This window comes from Strix aluco, chromosome 6 (genome assembly GCF_031877795.1).
Source record: "Strix aluco isolate bStrAlu1 chromosome 6, bStrAlu1.hap1, whole genome shotgun sequence".
Lineage (NCBI taxonomy): Eukaryota > Metazoa > Chordata > Aves > Strigiformes > Strigidae > Strix > Strix aluco.
Window position 1 is genome coordinate 31,541,640 of NC_133936.1, and position 23,426 is coordinate 31,565,065.

Consider the following 23,426-nt stretch of genomic DNA (forward strand, 5'->3'; position numbering starts at 1 on the left):
AAAAGGCTACCCTGCACTGAAAGACCTTTATATCACCTTACCTGACTGGCGTCTAGTATCAGGGAAGAGAAGCACGTTTGAGGGCCAAGTCAGCAGAAACCACCTCCACAGAATCCAAACTACAGTCACCTAGGGAGAAGAGTTCACAAGGTTAGGTGGATGTCCAGAGTACCATTTGGTAAGTCTGTTCAAAGATGCTCATGCTTCTGAATACACCAATCAGACCAGAAACAGCAGTGTCACCACAGTACCATGTAGTTGCACTGTTAACTCAACTGCCACCTGCACAAATGAGAGACAGAGCCTATCTGAGTGAGGACTTTCAGTCTGACTAGACAAAAAGAAGTGGAGGAGAGAAAGGGAAAATGGATCCTTGAAAGCCTTACAGCAAATAGCAGTCAAACCACGATTGAAGCCCACACATGAGAGCCCTCTCTTCAGTGAGAGTTCAAAAGAAGGACAATATATCATGAGCATCTAACACTAGCAAAGTGCACTGCTAGGTCAAGAGCAAGCAACCTATCAATTCTGCATTAGGGCACTCTGTAGCAGAACTTTTCTTCTGGCGTACCAAGTGTCAGCATCACAGAGAAACACTTGCCCTGGACAACTACAGGGAAGTACCCAAGGGCAACCCTGTTACTGCCACAGCTGGTATGACCAGGCATATGCTAAAGGGCAGTACGAGTCACGGGCAGATCCACAAGCACAAAGAAAAACAACATTTAAAACTGATTTTACTGATTTTTAGGCCCATGCTTTTTACCTGGTGTCTGTGCCCAGTTTCATTTGCCATGGCTAAGCTGGTACAGAGTGACTCAGTTGTGTGTCTGAGCCTTAACTGTATTGCAGCTTCAACCCTGAGGCAATGAATGACTACTTCCACTGTAAATGCCAAGGAAGTGGTAAACAACACTTTGTTTAATTTCAGAAAATCTAGGTTCATTTTCCATTGCTCAAGAGACAGACACTAACAAAAAAAGTGAATATTTTAATTTAGAAAGAACAGTACAGGATAAAAAAGGATACATGCTCTTCTAGGTTCTATTTGCACAATACAATTTCTTTGGCTTCATCTGTGAAGGTAGAATAAAAAAAATATCCCTCATGACACACAGGCTTTAGCTTGCTGACTAGAACTAGACATGTGAGCCCCTCTCTCCAGTTCTCCATTAGAGCCAGAAACAAACAGCCAACAAAACCAAGAAAAACAAGAAAAAGTACAGCCATTATTCTCCTTTAACCTGAGACTTCAAGAAATGCTTAATCTTCTTGTGGATTGCACAGAATGGATGTTTATTTAAATAACAGTGGAGTGACAGTTAGAAGCTGACTGGGAAAGAAAGTTTCATATTTTTAAAGATGAAAAAAATTACAAATTCTAGAGCAGTTATAGCTCAATGTCTTAACACCAGTACAATATATAAAGCTTTCTGTTCAATTATTTCTATCCAGCATGAGTTTTTGAACTGATATCACTGATTATATTTTTGCCTCAGTGTAAGACAGTTTTTGTAGAACTAACATTATCTTTCTATTAAGACTTTTTTAAAATGAAAAGATACCTCAACCTAATTATCGTAACACCATACAAACTCTAATGTAAGTATTGACCTTTTTGCTTCCTTCAGAAATGACAATCAACATCCATCCTGCAGATTCATCTCCTAAATTAATGTTTCATTGTCAAAGTGTCATGCTTTTTCATTTATGGGTTGTAGCTAATTGAAATTCTTCCCAATCTGCTATGCAGATAATTATGTAAAACAGACTTCACTGCCAGAGTACACATGCTCCCTCTGTTATATGGTAAACTGTACCATCACTATTTGTATCACCATAGTGTTTAGATGTCCCCAGTGATGCTCTTTCATCTGCTAGGTGCTGTACAAACACATAGTTATCTTACCACTTCAGTATCAATGAACCATGTTCACATTTAAATGCTCCGTTGCTTGGAACTAAGCACATGTGCACTCACATACAGAATCACAGAATCATCTAGGTTGGAAAAGACCTTGAAGATCATGTAGTCCAACAATTAACCCAACATTAACAGTTCCCAGCTACACCATAGCCCTCAGCGCTATGTCAACCCGACTCTTAAACACCTCCAGGGATGTGGACTCCACCACCTCCCTGGGCAGCCCATTCCAACGCCTAACAACCCGTTCTGGAAAGAAATACTTCCTAACGTCTAGTCTAAACCTTCCCTGGCGCAACTTGAGGCTGTTCCCTCTTGTCCTATCGCTTGTTACTTCATTAAAGAGACTCTTCCCCAGCTCTCTGCAACCTCCTTTCAGGTAGTTGTAGAGGGCAATGAGGTCTCATTGGATGAAAAGCAGAACAGTTAGTCCTTACTGTCTGTAGGGAGGAGTGACACAAAAATGAAACCATTTTATCCAAGATCATGTAAAATTTCAGGTGAAGAAGCAGAAACTGAACTCAGAATCTTCTGATCCAGGGTTGCAACTTCACAACTAGCTCACTTTCAAGCCTTTATATTACATATGTGCCACAATCCAGACTAAGAAAACCTTAAATTGAGTTGTGATAACACAGCTAGCATTTCCTAATTACAGAGTCAAAAAAGGGAGGGAAAGATACAGTTTCCAGAATACACTTGAAATACTTGCTCTCTAAAGAGAGATTAAAAGATGGGGAAGACAACCTGCAAATAACAACGACATGGTAAGAACCTGCTGTCTTTATACATAGCTTTTTCATGGATATGATTATAGTCAAGAGAAAGGCAGGTAACTGACAGCATCATCCCTTTCACATCAGTGGTGGGCATGGTGCAGTAAACCAAGATTCTGACGGAAGCTCCCATGGGTGTGCTGAAGCAACTACTTGAAACAGCTATTTTTACATCTTCCTGAAGAAGCACAAAGGTGAATTACACAGTACAAAGGAATAAAATTTCTGAAAAACAAAAGAGCTTGAATTTTAAGGACTTTGAGAAAAATCACATAATCCTTTCGGGTACAAAGTCATCAAAAAATTTAAATGGAAAAGTTCACCTGGGATAAATGTTACTGCCTCTTTCACACAAAGCAGGACAAAAGCAGCAGGATTTGTTTCCACTGGAGTGGGATTCCGGTGGAAAGGGAAACTTAAACAAGAAAATATTATTCTGGTCTTTTGGGGGAGTTTAAAGTGGTATAAACTGGAGATGGAAAGCAATCGGGACTGAAACAGATGCTGATGAGTTATTGAAGGGAACCAGATTTTACTACATGTACTAAGCCAGGCCACATCTTTATCTTCACAAAGCAGTCCACATCAACTAGTACACAATTCATCAATATTTCTGGGTTCTTCAATCATCTTAGGGAATTTTTGTTAATGTTTCTCTGAATTTCCCACTATTCTCCAGTAACATTACAGCCCCAAGAGATGGGTCTACTAAGGAGATGAAATCTCTGCTTGTTCATTACCCCCATTGTCGCTGCAAATTGTAAACACACCCTTTCATGCAAGAGAGGGCTCTCTTCATTACCATCTGCCTTCTCTCCATCCTCTTTCCTGGCTTCTGTACCACCTACCAATCTGCAACTCATGTGATATTAGTGCATGAAAATTAGTTTCTGGTGATTTATAATCAAAGGAAATTTTGAAAATTATTTGTTTGTTGATATGCACAGCAGATGAGTAGTTTTTGTCAAGAAATTCTTAAGTAATTGGATTGTTGTAGTCCAACCATGTCCTCACTTACTTGTGCCAGTTTGTCTGTTATTCCCCATCTGTCCAGAGTTAAATTGGCCATAGCTATTTTAAGTACTTCATGTTCAAATACTGCCATATTCTCAAGTAGTGCTATAAGGTAAAAGTTACTGATATATAATCCTAACATACGGCCAACCTGAAGGACTTTTTGTGTGGAGATTTATATAATTAACAACAGATTGTTCTTGTATTTTTATTTTGGTAAACCACAGTGCTGTTGCCAATTCATAAAGCAACTTCAAGATCTGTTCATGCTGAAAGACATTAAGACATAAGGGCAAGAAAATACTCACTTAAGTTTAAGGTCAACGATAAGCCATGTGAAATATATACTGAAATGCATGGACTGTAAATGTACCACATTAAATATTCCAGGAAGCTTTACTGGTTATGCTTGTTTAACTTTTATATATATGTGTGTGTATATATATACACATACACACACATATACATGTACACACACACTCACTCCCACACATGTATTTCCCCCAAAATAAACATCAGATCCCTGGCAGTATTATCATAAAACCATTCAGATATTGCATGTGCCTCACTCTTTGGCCTGATTGCTATCACATGAACTTTGAAAGAAACAGGCTCCTGTTTCTAATTAGAAAGAACATAAAAGTGTTTATGTAGAAGGAGAGCCTAGAGAGCTTATTATACTAAGTCCTGTTCAGAGCCAATGTGGTTTTGTCATGTGTATGTTAAAATTGACACAGCCAAGTTTGGTTACAGTCTGGTAGAGCATCTGCAAGTCATTTACATACTTTCAAATACCACAGTGATAAATACATACAGGTCTGACAATCTGAGCATTATGTCTGAAAATGAATGAAGAGAAAGCATTCAAAAAGGAGTAAGACTATGAAGGAAACCATAATGGAATTGCTTAGACTGAATTTGGGGAAGGGTGGGAAGGGAGAGAAGAGGAAGAAGTCTAAAACATTCTTCTAAGCACTTCAGCAGAACTTATTTATTGGTCTCCTTATCCTAAGGAAAATTACTCCTGCTATGTGCTTACTGGTGATACATTTCATTTTCATTGTATAGGCATAGCTGCCTGCCCATGGAAGGACATTCAGACAGATGGGAAGTGGAAATGAGCTTGCTAATCACACAGCTGCCATCACTGTCTTCATAACTCCCCATGGGAAAGCTCATCTTGGCTAGAGATTCATCCCAACACAGATCTTGTCTACTCACAACCAAACTTCTGACTCAAGCCTGAGCCAAGGGCTTATTCCCTCTCACATACTGGACAGGATTGCTCTTCTCAGATGTTGATTTTAATCACAAGAATTAGCCTTACTAGAAATCCCAAATCAATCACTTCAGAGTAGGTATTATTTAGACTTACCCAAGGGAGTCCCTTCTGTCTGTTTTGCTTTGAAGTTAGGAATCTCTCACTCTTACTTTGGAACTCCTCTAAGGAGCGAGAAAAATGTCCAAAGCTGGATCTGCATTCACACCCTCAGTGTGGTCAACTCCAATGAATAGTCCCTATGGTAGAATTGCAGTTTAAGGTCTTTTGGAAAAAGCTTAGGATGCTGGTGACCTCTAACCTGCTTTATGCATTCATACAAGCTCTAGAAAGGGACTAAAAGGACATGGTGTAAGTTAGGAGGAATGTGTTTGGACAAGAAGTCTGCATTATGCACTTCTTGGCTACTACTGTCAGCCTTTTTTTTTATGAGCAGAAAAATTGCTCTAAATATTCAGTGCATATAAAAAGCCATAACAGCCCCCTTTGAAACACAGAAAAATGCATATACTTAGAAGGAAAAATTTTAAGTTGACAGACTATAAGTTATATTGGTATTTCTAACTTCCATATCAACAGGGACCATAAGCTGACTCCTCACTGGTGACACCTCTTGTCAAAAGAGTCAGGTGATCTCTGTACAGTTTCTACTTGGTCAAAAGTTATCAACATATTTTTATATCTGGATTTACACAGTCTACTCTCTTCAGCTCAAAGCATTTCCCATCAAGTCCAGAGAAGAAATGTTCCAGTCAACCATAGCCAGACATGCAGCCCATAGATAGGCAGCAAATGTATCTTCAAACCAGCCTCAGACCTGCTCTAATTTACAGTGGAAGTAGTAGGGATGAGGGAAAGCTAGTTAAAAATCCTGACTGGCTTGAGGAAGACACGAGCAAAAATAACTGACTTCTTGCCACAAAATTTTCAGCAATTACAGCCTGGAGACCTGGGTATAAAGTTCCAGGACAACCATGATGGATGGGTTGTACTGCCTTCCTGCTTTTATCAAATGATTGGAAAAGAGAAGGCATCCTTTCTGTTTTGTCTGCTCTCTCATCTCATTAATGGCCATAATTTGCTATAAATTGAATGCCACACAGAGTGTGAATGTACATCTGGCTTTGGACATTTTTCTCACTCCTTAGAGGAGATCTAAATCTATCTGGGCACAGTTTACTGAAATGCTGCTGGGAAAAAGAACATCTGAAAGAAAAAAAGAGCAAAAAATCGACAGCAATAGAGAAGATGGGTATGTGATCTGAGTTAATGTCTTTCTCATTGTTCTGCATATTAAAAAACTGATCAATAACAAACACCAAACATCAACTATGTAGCTCAAGCCATGTCATTTCCACGCTTTGTATTTTGAAGACTGAAGTATTCACAGTTTCTGTGCAAACTAAAAGTATGCTTCCATGATGGTAAAATAATTACAGCTCATAAATTGGGCACTATCACCTTCTGCTCAAGTGCCTTCATGGTGGATTAACCTAAGCCATTTTACTTCACATTTGTGATAGACTAGGCACACACCAGTTTATGTTTCTGATACGCAGGGGCTTTGCACAACCTAAATTCACATTGAAATAATTTTACTTACTACCAGTGCAGCAAAAGCTCTTCATAGGATGAGAGTGAAAGGCACAGGGAGAAATCAATGCCCATACAGGTTGTTTCAGCAAGAGGAGGACACATCACGGTACTGACCTTACTCTCATGTTTCCTAGCTTATTCTTGTATGACTTCCCATGGTGTTACTTGTGATTTTTACAGGTATAAACAGGAGTACAAAAAAGTACAAGTTACCCGGAAGGGAAATGTGGACTTTCTTCAAGTAGGACAAATTGCTTGCTGTACTAGAGACAGCTAAAGCCACTTCAAACACTTAATTATTCTTCTACATAAATACCAGTTGAGAATACCACTGGGAGGAGCTACGATCCATCTGGATCCACTCATGTGGCCATGAGTGGAAGTGGCATGTCAGTAGGACACAGTCCTTAAAACATGACATGTGACACAAAGCTGGATTTGTACATACTTGTAGGTACATGTGGGCAGACAAGCCCACACAATGTTGGAGCAGTACTGTCAAACCACTTATTCTGCAAAACAACAAAGTTTAGGACATGAGGCATGTGATTGAATACTGGATGAATAAATCAATCATAAACCTAGAGATACTCAATGAACTGAACAATCAAAAGGTTTACATGTTTGTGATGGTTTAGCCCCTGCCCGGGTCTGAGACCACGCGGCCGCTGCCCCTCCCCCACAAAGGGAGTGAAATACAAAGCCCCAAGACTGAAATAAGGAAAGGTTTAATACAACAGTGCAATAGCAACACAACCAACAACAACAATAACAATAACAGTAATAGTGATGGCAATTAATAGAGCAAAATAGCTACCAAATACAGCAGTGGGAAGCACGATGTACAAAACCACGAGTGCACCGCGCTCCCGCGCCAAGAAAAATGTGACCTGCCAGGATGTGACATCCGCATGGTATCTGAATAACCCGGCTAGAGCTCCCCCCCACTACTGGGGAAACTTAACCCTATATGTTAGTGAACATTGATAAACACATTCAAAAATAACCTGTAACCGTTTTATTTTTGTGGGACTTCTGATAATAGTCAGCACCTCTATAGAAATACTTCTTACTCCGTTCATTCCTCTTCCTTGTAATTGCAGGTTTTGTAGGAATCCTAAATGCCTTGGCTGAGAAAGAGGAAAAAGGTACAGAGACTGAAATGGCAAAAACTGCTCACCATTATCAGCTATGCCTGGTATAGAGAGTATTGCAGCAAAATACAGGCTTCAGCTGAAAAAAAGCTTGACAAGCAAGTTATTTCTTGCTTTTAAAAGTGTATTTCTGGGCTCCAAAATTTACAGACTAATGATAAGCATTCAAAAAGCTTCCAGATAGATATATAACCCATAGACAAAATTATCATTTTGTATAGATAATTACACCTTGGGGGTGGGGTGAGGTGGTGGTGTGTGTGTGTCACTGGTGTTGACATTCTAAAGTCAGGATATTGGCTTTGTCCAAAATTGGCTAGTTAGTCTATGACTTCTACTACTATAGCTACCCATCTTTGTCTGCTTTTGTGTGTTGTGCAGTCTATCGAGATTCAGCTAAGTACATACTTTTGTCTGGCAACTCCAACAAGGACAGGATTGGAAGACAAAAAAAGACAGGAGCTTGATTTTTGGAACTAGTCTTTAGTGCACATTAAATGAGTGTCCCAATCATACCCAACATATTCACACCATGACCCACAAACATCTGTCCCTACATGAAGGTGCACAAATATATCTCAAGAAGACAGATTCACTCTTGTATTATTGTCAAAGTGCAGTAAGCGGTGAAAAGAAGGTGATGTCAGGGAAGTATCAGCAAAACAACGTTTATGCTCAAGTTAGGTGCCTGCTAAAGATCTGGAACAAGCTACTGGTTAGTATTATAGAAAAAAACCACAACTAATTTAATAAGAGAGTCCTATAAGGTTAGGAGCTGCAGCTTTAGGCAGCATCAGGGACTACATGTGATTATTCAGAGGACAACTTGCAGCTCCAGCTCAATATTCTAATCCATCCCCTCAGTGTCCTGAATGTCTCTGGGACCAAGATGATTAGTTCTGGAAGCACATTTGCCAAATCACTCAGCACAGGTTGTGCCATAGCTGCTCTTCGCACAAAGTTTTGGCCCCAATATTGGGATATGCCCGCACAGCACTGTTGAGTGTTTCACAGCATGACTGGAGCCAGCCAGGCTTCCTGCAGCTGCCACAACCATGCCAGCCAGCCTGACCAACTTGTACCAGTGTTTAGAGTACAGGCCCTACAAAGAGGATGGTCAGAACTATATCCAGAACACCTGTACTTTCCCCTTTCTAGCCCACCTCCATAATGTGCTCCACCACCAGTCTGGAGCTCCCAGTAACTGCTTGTAAAAGAGATCAGAGAGGAAAAACTCCCTGTAGGGAGGATTACTAATTTAGTGAAGTCCTGCAGGGACTCAAAAAAGTCTGAAATAAAATAAAGCATGCCCTGGTATTTTCAAAAGACTAGCAAGGTTTGAGAGAAAACAGGTTCTCCCAAGCTATCACTGCTTGGGATCCAGCTCAGTGGAAAAATGCAACATTCTAATTTGTGAATCTGACCCAGTTGTTTTTTAACTGGGCTGCTGTCCAAAGTAATGTATTAAAGAACTTTCTTGATTGAAATTATTTTCCCATTTTAGCTTTCTGGAAGCAGACTCTCTCCACTGACCAAATTTGTTATTTCGGTTATTCACCATTTCCAAAAGTAATGAAGTGTTACTCGTTTAACGGGTAGAGTGGCAGCTTTAAAGCATGATTCTTCACAACAGTGAATTTACTTCTTCATTTGCAACTGATCAAATTCTGCAAGCAGAGAGTGGAACTTTGTTCAGTTCTCAGTTCAATATTATGCAGTCATGATTAAATCAATCAATCATTGATGTGAACCTGAAAAAGGATTTTATTTTTAAAATGCTGTTCCCAGTTGCAGTGGATTCAGTTTTTAGTGTATTATAGGACATTGCACAGGAAGTATGGCAGAATTCAGCCAGAAGCTTTTTAGTACGCTATTTCAGACAGTGCCTCTCACACCTCTCTCCCTCTCTTCTTGGATTAGGCATATTTCCTGGATGATCATTAGGCACATATAACTAATCTCCATCACCATCTATCAAGAACCGAAAGAATTAAACTAGTTGATACACATAGATCACTTCATAAATCAAGCCAGTCTCGAAGGCGTTGCAGTTACAGAAAATAAATTCTGAAGAGTTACATGTGGCACTTTAAAGCTAATGCAGTATTTACAAAACTGAACTACGGAAACTAACGCCTTCTCTCAGTGTATCAACCAAACACTGTATCAAAGTGCCAAAAACTGGCATATCAATTCTCCATGTATCAACTTTTTACATGAAAAGAGAAAAGGTCTTAAGCTATTAGCTGCTTCACAGAAACTACACAATGAAGTCCCGGATGACATCATTTCAAGACCAAGCCCAGGATACTTGAATACAGAAACACAAGTCCCTACTGCCTCTATCCAAAGATCAGGGGCTCAGACATACAGAGCTGTTTAGATACCTACTGAGATTCCCAAGAGCAACTAGCCAGGTTTGGTACTTAAAGTTAGGTGAAAAAAATTGGATTTTAGGTACCTATGCTGTTTGAACGCATATGAAAAATTTGCTAAGCAAGTATCAGCTTCATTCAGTGACGAAGTACTGTGTAAGGTCTAATTTCAGGTCTCACATCTAAGAGCTCAACTGAGTATTTATACATGTTCCTCTCCCAAGAAGGTGGCAGACAGCCATACTGGATTTTCCAGCACAGCCCAGCCCTGTAGAGTCTGAGGGTCTGAGCACATACTATTTGGTGCAAAGAAACCCTGTCTGTTGTTCTTTATTGATTTTCAGAGTATGAAACATGGACAGAGATCAATACGAAGAAGAATAAATACGTGCCAGGCAACCCACGCTGTTGAGAGAAGGTTCCTAAAAGCCCTAGTGCCTTAGCGAAAAAACGTCATTCATGCACAAAATTAAATGCAACCCTAGTATTTACCCTAGAAATGTAGTCCTAGAAACCTAGATGATGTGATCAGAGCACTCCTTCAGGAAATGGTCTTGCCAAACAGCCTGCTCCTGGTAAAAAAAAGGTTTACCTTGTGCCAGCTCTGCCCAGTTCTGGGACAGCAGATCACATAAGGATGTGCTGCTACATGTTTGTAGCAACACAGCTTTAAAGGACACTAATTTAATGTATCAAGGATTTAGGTATCTCCAAAAAAGCCAGGATTGAAAGCAGAAAGAAGGAATGCTGGTCCAAAACACTTTTTTTTTTTTTTTCTCCAAAGTCTAGACCTCAGCTTTCCAAAGTCTAGCAACTCAGCTACCATTTCACTGAGGAGGGTAATACTACATTTGCACTGCAAGTTTTATCAAGAGGTAAGTGATGGTTATGCAATACAGTGAGAGAGACTGTTCTAGTCTACCTGATGTCTTTAGAATTGCTTCCTCTGCAGCCAGCCTCCAAGACAGAAAATAAACACTGTTATCACAACCATAAAGAAAAAGTGCAGCAGCAATAGTTACAGTGGCTTGAAGATCCCTTTGAAGGTCCCAAACTCGTCACAGCACAGCTGCCATTACCAGCTCTGCCCCATGCCCAGAACTGCTTGCTAAGCCAGAACTGCTCTTCAGACTGAACGGGGGTGGCCATAAGGTACTGCCAACAGCCAGCCTAGCCTCTCTGTGCCGCTGACATTATGCAGATAAGCAGTGTAAAACAAGGGAATTAGAGCTTCATAACTGTATGCTTTCATATTGAACAGGCAAAGGAAGAGCTTGCTGTGCACTTAAAGAAAGAGGAAAATTTTTATGTCAGATTGCTAGGGTTAACTGTGCCTTCAATAATAAGCCACTGTCTAGCTTATTATAAAACACAGAAAAAAAAATAACCAGAACAAGAGAGCACTCTTCTTCAGAATGACATCACATGATTTTATATTTTTAGACTGAAGAGGCACATTGATAGAGGTATAAAATACATAAACACAATCATAAGAAACTTGTTTGCTTGTACCTCTAAACCCTTCTCTGGGTTTTAAAATGGAGGACTCCTTCCTTGTTTTGAGCATATTTCCTCTGCATTTCATGAGGTGGGTGCTCCCTGCTGCTTGAGAAAGTTCCTTTTATAGAACGCTGAACAATGAGTTTGGAAAAGTTTTGATTGATAATAGCTTACATACGGCGTTACAGAAAAGGAGTCTATTTTAAGTATTGTTCTTCTCTGAGAAGGGATTTTAAAGAGGCACCATGAGCTCCAAACTTGCTGGCAACACATTGAGCCTCCTCTCAAAGCCTGTCTCTGGAACTGCTCCCTGGCATGTGATAGAAACATACTAGTCTACCATAATCCTCACCAACATTCAGAGAGTGGTGGAAGTAAGTTTTATTTCCTATGCTTGTGAGGTTTTGAGAATATGGCAAGACTGGTGTGTAACATGCAATTCTGAAGAGGGTTCCTAGAAAACATTTATACACTGTTGTCAGGTTTATGGATCCAGAGTAATATATCTATTTCTTCCACATAAACTCAGAAAAAGGAAAAAGACACTTGGTCAGTGTTCAAGACTACTCTCCTCCCTAGTGTTTGAGTTTTTAAAATTTATTTATAATACATTATTACAAGGAAACATGAGTTTTAGTTAAAGAACCATTTTGAAATGTATTTGACCAAATATCAGGGAAAAGAAAATGCACAAAACCTTTTTATTAAGATGAATCTTAAGGTATTTCTCACTTTTCATCAAGATCTAATCCTAAAACATAATGTTACAGGCATCATACTGACACATGTTGGCTTTCAGATAAGAAGTTCATGTTTCTGACCATAACCTAGGATTCCAGGAATTTTTCTTTCAGCAAATAATAGGCAGGAAGGACATAGTGACCTTGCAACATTTCAAATTGCATTGAGAGCTGTCTGCCAACTTAAATTTTGCCTACAATTTCTATGATTACACAGCATTTCATTTTCTAAACAGTTGCATTGCTTTATGAAACTGTTTCCAGTATTATTCACAGACGGGTGAAATAATGCTGATCAACTTCAGCGATTACAAAAATTTCCAAGATCAAAATAAGATATTCCTTATCAAATTTTCTAAGAAAAGAAGTATTAGTTTGTAACCATTTATAAACACTTTTGTAAATGTCTACAGCTATGAAAAATCACTTAGAACAAAACAAAAAAACATGCAGAAGGTGTTTTTTTTTCTTATGAATTCTCTCCAAGTTAAATATATTTTCTATAAATATATTATCAACATTGTTCATGTACAAAACCATTTGTTCATGGTACCAAAATGACTAACAGTTATCCATCATCTGTGACAAGTTACTTGATAAAGCAGATGATAGTGGTTTTGTTTTCTGGGTATCTACAACTTTGCATAATGGAAGCAACATAAAGGACTTCAAAGTGGCTGGTGTGGGAAGGGAACAATGAAACAACTTACCTTCCTTTAACCATAAACCAGGTTCTTAATTTTCACACACTGACAGGCAGAGATATGCATACAAAGAGTTCAACTTTAAAATATTATCTAAGTTACATTTTTCCTTGATATAAGCATATGCTGTTAAGTGAGAAAAAACTATAAAAAAAAGTTGTCATCTGCTTTACTTACCACACAAGGCTTTTGGCACCGTGATCAAAGATCAGAGGTTCATAAGATGATTCTTCACTGTGATGTAAAAAGATGGTGGTTAGCAAAACAGCAAACTATGTTACCTAGCTTTAGTTAAACTACTTCAGTGCTTGCATAATTTTTCCTAGCATCAGCATGAATTAACTACAAGCTAATTCCATAAATATACAAGGCCAAAGTTATCTCTAAGGTAAAGCAAAGATTATTTTGGTCTAAATTAAAACCACCTGAATTTGAATGCAAAATAATGAAAAAGTCATGTGTACATCCATTCATCCAGAGTTCAGTATTTTTGAAATTTCAAGTCAAAGATAGTATTGGTGCCTTCTGCCTGATTCAAATAAATGTTTTATTAAGGAAATTAACTTCACTGAGCTCCTAATGTAAGTAAGCAAGCAAATGAGCAAAACAACTTAGCATTGGACAACATCGTTGTTCACATGTATAACTAGAGACAATCATGCTCCTCAGTCTTTTAAGTGATGGGTGACTGTACAGCATTCATAGCAATAGCTTGTACTGGGAACATCAAAAGCATTAGTTTAGAAAAAGCCTTGGCAGAAGGATAGACTGCAGCTTTACATCATAACCCTGTGCAATTAATCATGACATTATGAAGGGCAAACACCCCAGTGTCTCACTGCCAGGTCTTGTCACTTTAGGAGTATTTTACATTGTAATATTTTCCTCATCCTTGTGAGAGCTCTTCTTTGCCCCTCAATAAAACTTCCCTTTCCCTTCTGAGCAAGGATGCATGTAGAATCTCTTAGACATGTGGCACAAAGTTATTTTGCAGATTCAGGGAATATCAAAGAGCCCACCCACAAACTCCTTTTCCCTGATACTTCCAGCTCCAGGAACAATGTTTACTAGAAATGCAATTCATTTCCCTGGAAGAAAACAGAGAGTGGATAAACGCTACCACCAGGGAGCATTTCATATTCTTCATAAACTGCCAATTCAAGTTAGTGCATGCAGACTCACAGAATGTAACTGTGATGCTAAGGAAAAACATATGCTTTCCATACAGAAACAATAAAAACTTTCCAAAACTGTCTTTCATGATTCTTTCTTCTTCAGCCTGAGCCAATGCAGTCTAATCACAGGGAGTCATTTGGGAGAATCATACAAAAATGTCTTGGCTGATGCTGCATTGTTCCTTGCAGCATTTTGAAGCAGTTGCCTTTTCAATAAGTTATGCTCATTACATCCTACGCTTCATTTATTTCTCCAGGAAAGGTGCCCCCAACCCAAGCCAGTTTGACTGAAATGCTGTTGCTCCACCCCTTGCCTCTGCTGCCTCACTATGTGAATACAATCACTTCAGGGAGGAGAGACACACCACATCTTTTCTGACCCCCCTTTATTACAAGCTAGACGAGCTGGTGGCCTGGCTCGTAGAGGTCAGAAGACAGTCTGGGTCTTGCACAGCTTGAAACTTTGCATCTCAAAACCTATGACTGCAGCTGACTGATAGCTTCAAACCACACTTGCATCCACTGTTTCTCTGCAACATCCTTACCCTAACCATCTTAAATGGATAATGCTAAAATTAGCGTCCAGAAAAAACTGTGGCTGTCTTGTACAAAAAAGGAGTTTTTATTTTTTTTAAAGGAATAAACATAAGACAGTAAGATGGCTTTTGAAGAGAGAGACACCACAGATTTACCAACTGGAAGTTCAATTGTAACTAGTACAGTGACACATGGACCTCCATATAGGGATGTTTACTTACTCAGGCAGCCAGGAGCACAGCTTTACAGTCATCAAGATAACACCCTTCCAGATCTTCTAACAGTCATATTAACCAATAACAACATTCTTAACAATTCGATCCCAGTTATCTCAAGCTGTCCTAAATAAACCATTTTTCAGTTTGGGGCCTGCCTCTTTCAGTCAAATCTCTAGAAGTAGTAACAAATTCCAGGTAACAGGCAGGCCAAGGGTTAGGTATTTATTCTTAAAAATTCACTATATTACTTCAGAATCCTTATTGATTCCTCCAACCTTCCACAGATATATGTAAGTATATACACACATTAGTAGAGGTGAATCGTACAGATTTTATTCTAGGACAGGAACTAAACTGGTCAAGATGATTTTCTGTTCATTGAAAAAAGTGATCTAGTTTCATTGTGTAGCCTACTTTTATGTCTAGTGAGAAGTAAATTCTCTAATGATTACAAAAATTGTCTGTAATATTCAAGATAGGGGAATACAAACTGGGTAATTTAAATACAAAGGCATCCTTTTTCCTTTGCACATATATCAAACATTTTGAAGAACAGTTCACCACACAAGAACATTCTCCTGCACTCCAAGCTTCCTACCAGGAAAAGTAATGGTTGGGTGCTGATCTTGCTTATACACAAGGGGCTATTATAAATTCTGCCCTTATGGAAGATGTAGGTTTAGTAAGTGGTGGGAAGTTTAGTTAATAGTTACATATATATAAAATATATATTGAAGGAGAGTACTGAGAGACTGTCAAGTGTTCCCAGTGCATTCAAATTCTCCTGGGCTGGGATGATTAGAAACGCTTTCCCTTCCTAAATAGGACTGATGAAAGCACACAGTGTAGACTCATTATAGTACTTTAAAATGTCACTTAACCAGAAAAGGTGGAAAAGTTTAAGCCTCAGGAGATAGCAGCTAGTAGAATTGCACTGAGATGGCTTTGACTTACAAAGTACAGCGTGGACAAGAATGCCACAATCTCCTTGAAGATACATGACACTTATGAAAAGGAAAAGAGAATCTCTAATACCTACACACAGATGAAGAGATCTAAAGCCCTTTTTGTGTTTTCAGGGTCAGGGCTGGTCAACTAGCTCACGCTTGTGTATCGTCTCCTGCGAACGTAAGTGCTGTTATTGACTCCTGTGACTGTTATGCCTTGCATGGATCCTAAACTCCCATTTCCTACAAGCATGCGAGCTGGGGACAGTCTCGGTGGCGCTGGAAGATACACACTCCTGGTCTTCAACATCACAGAGAAAAGCTTCCATAAAAATGCCTATAATGAGCGTACAAGCTCAGAAAGCTAGTGTAAAACAAACCAAAAGCAGTCAGATCTCAGAGTTTAGTTTGTTTTACAAATATTAAGCCACTACTGTCATTTTTGACTGCTAGTGGTCAGCAATATTGGATCAGAACAACAACAAAAAACTAAGGGTGGAGATTAGTATGTAATACCAGGACACCAACAACTATGCAGATGATGGTCTGACACAAGAAAATTCATATGGGGACAGTGGGCTGCCCAAGCACTGGTTCAACTGCAGAGACTAGGCTCCACAAGGGAGAACTACTGCTGAAAGAAGGCACAACCCTGCAACCCAGTATTGCAGGGCTGATCACATACAGAGACAGAATATAAATGACTTCTCACACTTCCACAAGGCTTATAACTGCTGGACCACGTTGATATTTGAGCAAAGAACCCAATGACTTCTGAGCAGTTGGTACTCCTTTGGGACCCCAGTGTAGAACAGATTTTAAAAATTAAAAACAGCAAAGAAGTAACAGACGGAATAGGTAGCCAAGGGGGCGGAAAGGAGAAGAGTAAACCTTTCTTTGCCCACAATTACACTGTTTACAGTATGGAGCATTTAAGAGCATTGTGCTGCCACATGAGGATCCTGAGGGAGAAGCAGCACAAGCTGCAGCAGTACTCTACTCATGAGAGCGAGCAGGGCGAGTTTTTATCACCACTGGCCATTTTCTCTTTTCTCCAAGAGGCACAGCTGTTAATCAGAGAGCTACATGAAGCAGGAATTACCTTCTCCTCTCCTTTTCTAGCATTTCGAGAACAGTTAATGAGAAGTCTGGGTCAGAGCTTATAAATAAGATGAAGCTTTAAGGTAAGCTAACAAATACAGGAGAGAGCTTGCAAGAGAATGAGAGCTGTGTTTCTTCTATTTTGGCAAGTAGTACAGGCCACCATTTGCTGAACCAAAATATTCTATGTGTTGCACTGTAATTCAAGCTCTGTCTCTTTTCATCAACGTCCTGCACATGCCTTCCCTGCTCCTCTTGACTGCCAGGAAGGTCTGACTTTGGCCCTCCACATATCCCAGAGGACTGTTAAATAGGAAAGGGAATTATAATGTAGAAAAATAAGCCACTGATACTTAAGTCTTAAATCAATATTAGAACAGGAAGCTTTAGTCTGGTATATAGGTCAGGGAAGTATTTGAAGCACAAACACTGGGCAATTTGATTCATGGAGAGGGCTGGCCCAGAGAGAGAGCCTGCTGCTCTGAGGCAAGCAGCATACAGCTGCTCTGGGCAGCCAGGCTGTCCCCCATGTAGCACCATAGAGGCTATTTTACTGTTCCAAGACCATGCTAGGGTAGAACAGGTCTGGTTTCATGCAAAGCTGGGCTTTGGACTGCACTCAGTGAAGAAAGGAAAGTCACAGCTCCTGCTCTGTGACAAAGCAACACACAGAGTAAGACTCAAGAACATGTTCTGAGTAGTTCTTAAGAAAATTTATCAAACTAGGAAACTGAGGCTCAGATTTATAAAAGGAATCTAAAACTGGAATGATCAAGTCTGCAATGCGACAGGTACTCTGGTCGTAATTCTGAAAACAAACAAAAAACCCCAAACAACCAACAAACCAAAATTTCTAGAAATCCACAAAACTTAAGTAGTGAGAGTAAAACTATGCAATCCACAGTACTTTCATGGAATATTTGGTAGAACTGGAGCTAGTAACTCAGCAGCACTTTATATTGTTTATTGTTGAGTGCCCATGCTCCTCAGTGAATCACAGCCTATTCTGAAGCACACTGAAATCAAAGGGAGTCATGTATAAGACTGAAGAGGTTTTGAGTCATGTCTTACATGAGCTGACTTCAGCAGTGCAACTGCCTAATACCATTTACTGAGTCACTGAAAAACCCTATGTACACAGGCCTTTGGAAAAATAGAGCCATCAGGCCTCAAACAAGCAAAATATATGCTTTAAAAGCACATGCTAATTGTCAGCTCAGCAAGTGAACCTGGATAGTCAAGATGTCTTCTGCCCACCCTTCCATTTCCCTCTGTAAATGAACATATTAAATAAAATGCTCTGAAAGCTGCATGCAAAAAAGGTTTTTCATTTCTCAGTGATTTAGAAAGACTGGTTACAATGGTTGGTTTATAGGGCACACATACATTAACATTTCTCTGCATATACAACACCTTCTTAGGAGTTACATATACCGCAAGTTTCTGTACCTTATCCTCATTACAAATACACCGATAGGTTAGTACAAGATATGCACTGTTAAACCACTGGTTAAACCACCATATACCCAGGAAAATCTGAAGCAGTGTAGCAAGCATAAAGGATAGTTGTTCTTTAGGAATTTCATTGCTCCTGAGAACTAAGCATGAGGAAGGTGAGCAAAAAGGAAACAATACTTTAAACATCAGGATTATTTTGCCAGCATGTCATATATTTACACATGCCTTCTGACCCTGCTGAAATGTTTATGCCTTATGCCACATGAGGACTTCCTTTAGTGCCTTTTATTCAAAAAGCTGCCTAAGGATGCCCACACAGGGCTCTGCAGTGCACAGTATAAGAATTTTGGCAGACCCATCCCAGTACATTAATCATGCAGTAGCTTGCACACTGTGAAGAAATTCCATGCAGACTGCTTACCTGGGAAGACAAACCAAAATGGGAAGAATTACAAATCCATCTCTCCTCAGCACTCTCTTCCCAGGGACAATATTCCTGTATTCCCAAAGTGACTTTTCTTCCACATTTACTTGGTATTGCTCCTGTCTGCATTGGTGGAAATCACCATTAAGAATACTAGGATGGAATAAGGCATTGAGAATAATGGGGTGGAAATTACAAAAAGCTATTTAAACAAGCGATAATAACCATGCTACATTTAAATCCCCTGAACACATACAGTGTTTCCTATGTAGGATTTTTGATTTAGGGACAGACATTCAAATATCCACTGAAAATACAATCTTTCTGGACAATTTCTAGGGGGAAGAAAAAAAAGCAGAAGGGGAGAAAGTGTAGAAAGCACAGAAGCCAAAACTCAAAACCAGAGCTGTTTCACAAACTAAGGAGCATAAGAAATTAATCTAAGTTCAGCTGCTACAGCAGACTGTAGGACTAACGTGCAAGCGTTTGATGCATACCAGAGAACCTTGAATGAGAAAAGACATGTGAATAAAATATGACTCAATAAAATAATTCATGCTGAAATGACAGGATTTTAATTATGTGCAACTTCAGCCCTGTGAATATGAAGCAGGAAGCACCTCAGGCATTTAGGGCTCTGATGACAGAAGCTACAAATTTATTCAGTGATTTACTTTATGAAACATTATGTTGGATGCAGTATTTGGAAAAAAAACGAAAGCAAAACCCAAGAAAACAATAACCCAAACAAGGCCCACAAAGACCACATATCTAGATGTGGTCTTCATCAATAACCAGGACTACCAGTTTAAGAACACCTGAAGTGACAGCATCGAGCCACTTCCCTCAGATGCCTGTGTGTTCCAGATTGCTGTGGAGTCAGTAAAAGAACACTGCAGTAGTGCTGTCAAGACTTCACAAAGAAATGCAAGAGAAATGTGGTAAGGAAAATAGAAATATGTTAAAGTACACATGTGGATTTCAAACCAATCTTGTTCAGGACTAGCCTGGGAACATGGAGAGCAACACACTTGGGAAAGGGATGTATATCTGGATAAAAGCTCAGAAATAGTTCCCAAATCATTCAGGAAGAAAGCAAGAATGGTAAAACAATTACATATGGTGCTGTTCACAAAGAAAACAGGAAATATAGTCCATTAGGGAGAAATACAGAAGACTACTAAAACAGGCAGCCTGTTGTGAATGCAAGCAAGAAATTAAAAGAGATGAGAAAGAGATTCAGAACTCCCCTGTGACAGCTCTTACAAACTCCAGCAAGTCAGCTAAGAAGCAAGCAACCAATACTATATATCTAATTGAATACTTTAAAAATCTTCTTTGCTTTGTAGCTGATTCTACATCCAAACAGTACAGGGAGGGTTCTTTAAGTAGATGTCTAATGAAAGTTCGAGAAAAAATTTAGCAATAAGGGAAGATCATGTAAACTCAAGTTACAGGGGCATTGTCTTAGTAAAGCAGCACAGAAGCTAAAGCAAACAATTAGGTCTTTTGTGCTCAAAAAATTGGCTGGATTAGTACTTGAATGGACACAGAAATTTTGCATATCAAATAAACCGTATTGAAAGTTAGGATATCAATTTACATAAGAAGAATATGATTAGAGACCTGTGCAGGAACATGTCTTGTGACATGGTACTCTGGTCAGTTTTCAGAATCACTTGCATCCAGACAGGCCTTGACTTCAAGTGACACAGCTATGCCTGTCCCAGCAGAGACATGCAGACAAGCAGCAAGAGTTCATGAAAAACTGAGAACAGGAAACTAATGTTGGCCTTCCCCTACCAATGTCTGAATCAGCAAAAACTTTTTTTTTTTTTTAAAGTAGCTTTGGGCATAATCTTTGAAACACAGATTTTTATAATTTTTTTTTCTGGGCACAGGATGAAAGAAATCATCACTTAATGCACCATAAAGAAAGCAGAAGGAACAAGAAAGAAGGGAAGAACATACTGAATATAGTGGAAAGACTAGCAACACACAGTGTTAAAAACAAAGTGAAAAGAGACTATGGTAGTAATGTGTCACTGGACAAAAAAAGCCCAAGGAAACAAGGAAAGAAATCCTTACTGGTCACACCAGGGTCAGAAATAATGCTAGGGAAAAATCTCAAGTACTCTTTGCTATTACTATTATGCTTAACAGGAGAAATGAGATCCTGCAAACCAAGCTTAAGAATATGTAAACAGAAGTATGAAATTAAAGGAAATTATTCCAACACCAGATAAATACAGCAGGCTCATCTGCAGCGGTGTGCTCAGCTCTGCTTAGGCTATTAGAAACACTGAGATGTTTGAGAAAAGACTATCAAATGAGTCTGAGACTCAAATGAGATTAATGCATCTGCAAACGAGTGTCACCAGTTAACCTCCTGAACTAGCCACTGCACAAATGCTTCATCTGCAAAAAGGTTAGGAAGGAAGAGGGTTGTGTGAAAGTAAGTAAGTAGAAAAGCAACTGAGGCAAGTCACTGTAAATCCTCTAGACTTAGTTTCTTCCTGATAATACAGATATTATCCTATTTTTGTTACACAATCAAGACAAATTCTATTGCCTATTTAGGTTGCAAATATGCCAGTGGAAAGGAGAATTTCTTGTAGGATTCTGAGGTGGTGTGCTGACAAGAACACCACTGAAATTTCTGAGAAAAATTAATACTCGCCTACCTTTTAGCAGAGATGAGCAGCTAGAGAACAACATCCAGTCAGAACACTGACCTTCTCACAATGTTTTTATTTTGCTGAGTTTATCTAAACTTACTTCCATTCAGGGCTGTTATAGCTTCTGCTCTAGTAAGAATACATGCAGCTTCCTCTTTATATGAATCTTGCACTACCATCCACCTTTGATCCCCTTCCTCTCTCTACTTCTGCTATTATAAGTTCAAAGATTTTGCCAGAAGGAGCTATTAGATCACTTAAGCAGATCTCCAGTGTAATGCAGGCACTAACCTTCACCCAGCTACCCCTGACAAAACCACATACTTCAGTGAAATAAAAGCAAGAGATTAAACTGTACACTGCAGGAGACCCTGCAGCACCAGCTGTACCCAGGGACACTGTACTGGCAGAAAACGGGGCAAAATACACACAGATGATTCTATCAGAAAATGACAGCGTCCACTGCAGAGAAAGTTAGTGAACTTTACCAATCTGGCATTCAAAAAAACCCTCTTTCCAACCCAGAATCTGAGAGTAGAATATGAAACATGTAAGAATGACTGACCAGATAAAGAATCCACTTTCCCTTAGATGTTGATACTATCTCTCAGCAATGGAACACTTTCTTCAGCCCTGACATATTGCTGGTATTTAGGAGAGAATAAAAAACAAAATACAAACAAAAAACATCACAGAATAATGTGAATGATAATGGAAAAAGCCCTCCCTTACTCACAGTAGAAATCATGCTACCTAAGATTTTACTATAATTACTGTTCTAATGCAGCTGAAGGCTGATGTAAATTCAGACTCAAAATATGATATTGATTTGTTTCTGAAACTTTTAAATACACAATCTAATAGTCTATAATCCAAGCCATGATGAATCTGCCATCTTTACAGGTACTTGTACAAATGTTTTACTATCCTCTTGGACAGAGGGCTGGAACCTTACGGCAAGAGTGAAATCTCACCACTGGGTTGCACCGTGCTTTCATAGGGACAGACTGAACTATAACAGCAGGAACAATGCCTTCTGAAAGCATTTCGCAGCAGAAGTCCATACAGAATTCTGTGTATTAATAATAGAAATCCTAACCTATACCAGAAAACAGGGTACACTGCACCCAGAGGATTGGTGATTTCTCTATTGTTCTACCTTATGAAAAATACCTTTTATCACAGAGAAGAAAGGTGACTTAATGGCAGTAATGACAAAAACGTAAGAAACAGGCTGACAGCTCAGAGAGTTTTACTATAGGGGTTTGAGCCTGAGGTAGACTAAGGGACAGTCACCCCACTAGTAATTAAAAAGGACAAAGTGCCTGACTAAGCTCATTACAGATTTTAATAATATAGGTACTTTGAACATACAAGAAATGAGAGATTCCAGGCAGCTGCCAATCCAAGGTAGATTTCATGGCTTAATTTCCACCCCAATCAAGCCAGCAGTGATTAGACGTTCACTTGTTTAATGGTCAATGCCTTGCATGACATGAGTTATAGATTACATAAATTCATTCTCATTAGCTTGCTCTTCACTTTATATTGCAGTCACTCAATCCTGTTTCCTCTGAAAGTATATTAAAAAAATCCCCCAAACCATTATTTATATTCATCAGTTCTCAGTTTATAAGACAATACACACACTACAAAAATATAACATCACAAGTGCTAGTAATGACCTTGTTTGGCTGTACTGCAGATAAGAAACCTGAAGGTCTTCAAACAGCATAACACAACCAGCAAGCACAAAACCTGACGTTCTCACAGACCCACAGGCTTTAACAAGGCTACCACTTAATCCAATTGCACCACTGAAACTT

At 39.2% G+C, this 23,426-nt stretch overlaps 1 protein-coding gene across 1 annotated transcript in view; it reads right to left on the reverse strand.

The window, feature by feature from the left end:
• The window catches only part of SPATS2L (spermatogenesis associated serine rich 2 like), a 155,111-nt gene extending 133,314 nt beyond the window's left edge, over positions 1-21,797 (reverse strand). The window contains exons 1-3 of the mRNA XM_074829521.1: positions 21,607-21,797; positions 13,240-13,296; positions 42-129 (exon numbers count right to left, since the gene is read on the reverse strand). The gene's annotated coding sequence lies outside the window, so the exon portion shown is untranslated. The remainder of the gene's footprint in view (positions 1-41; positions 130-13,239; positions 13,297-21,606) is intronic.
• Positions 21,798-23,426: the final 1,629 nt, after the last annotated feature.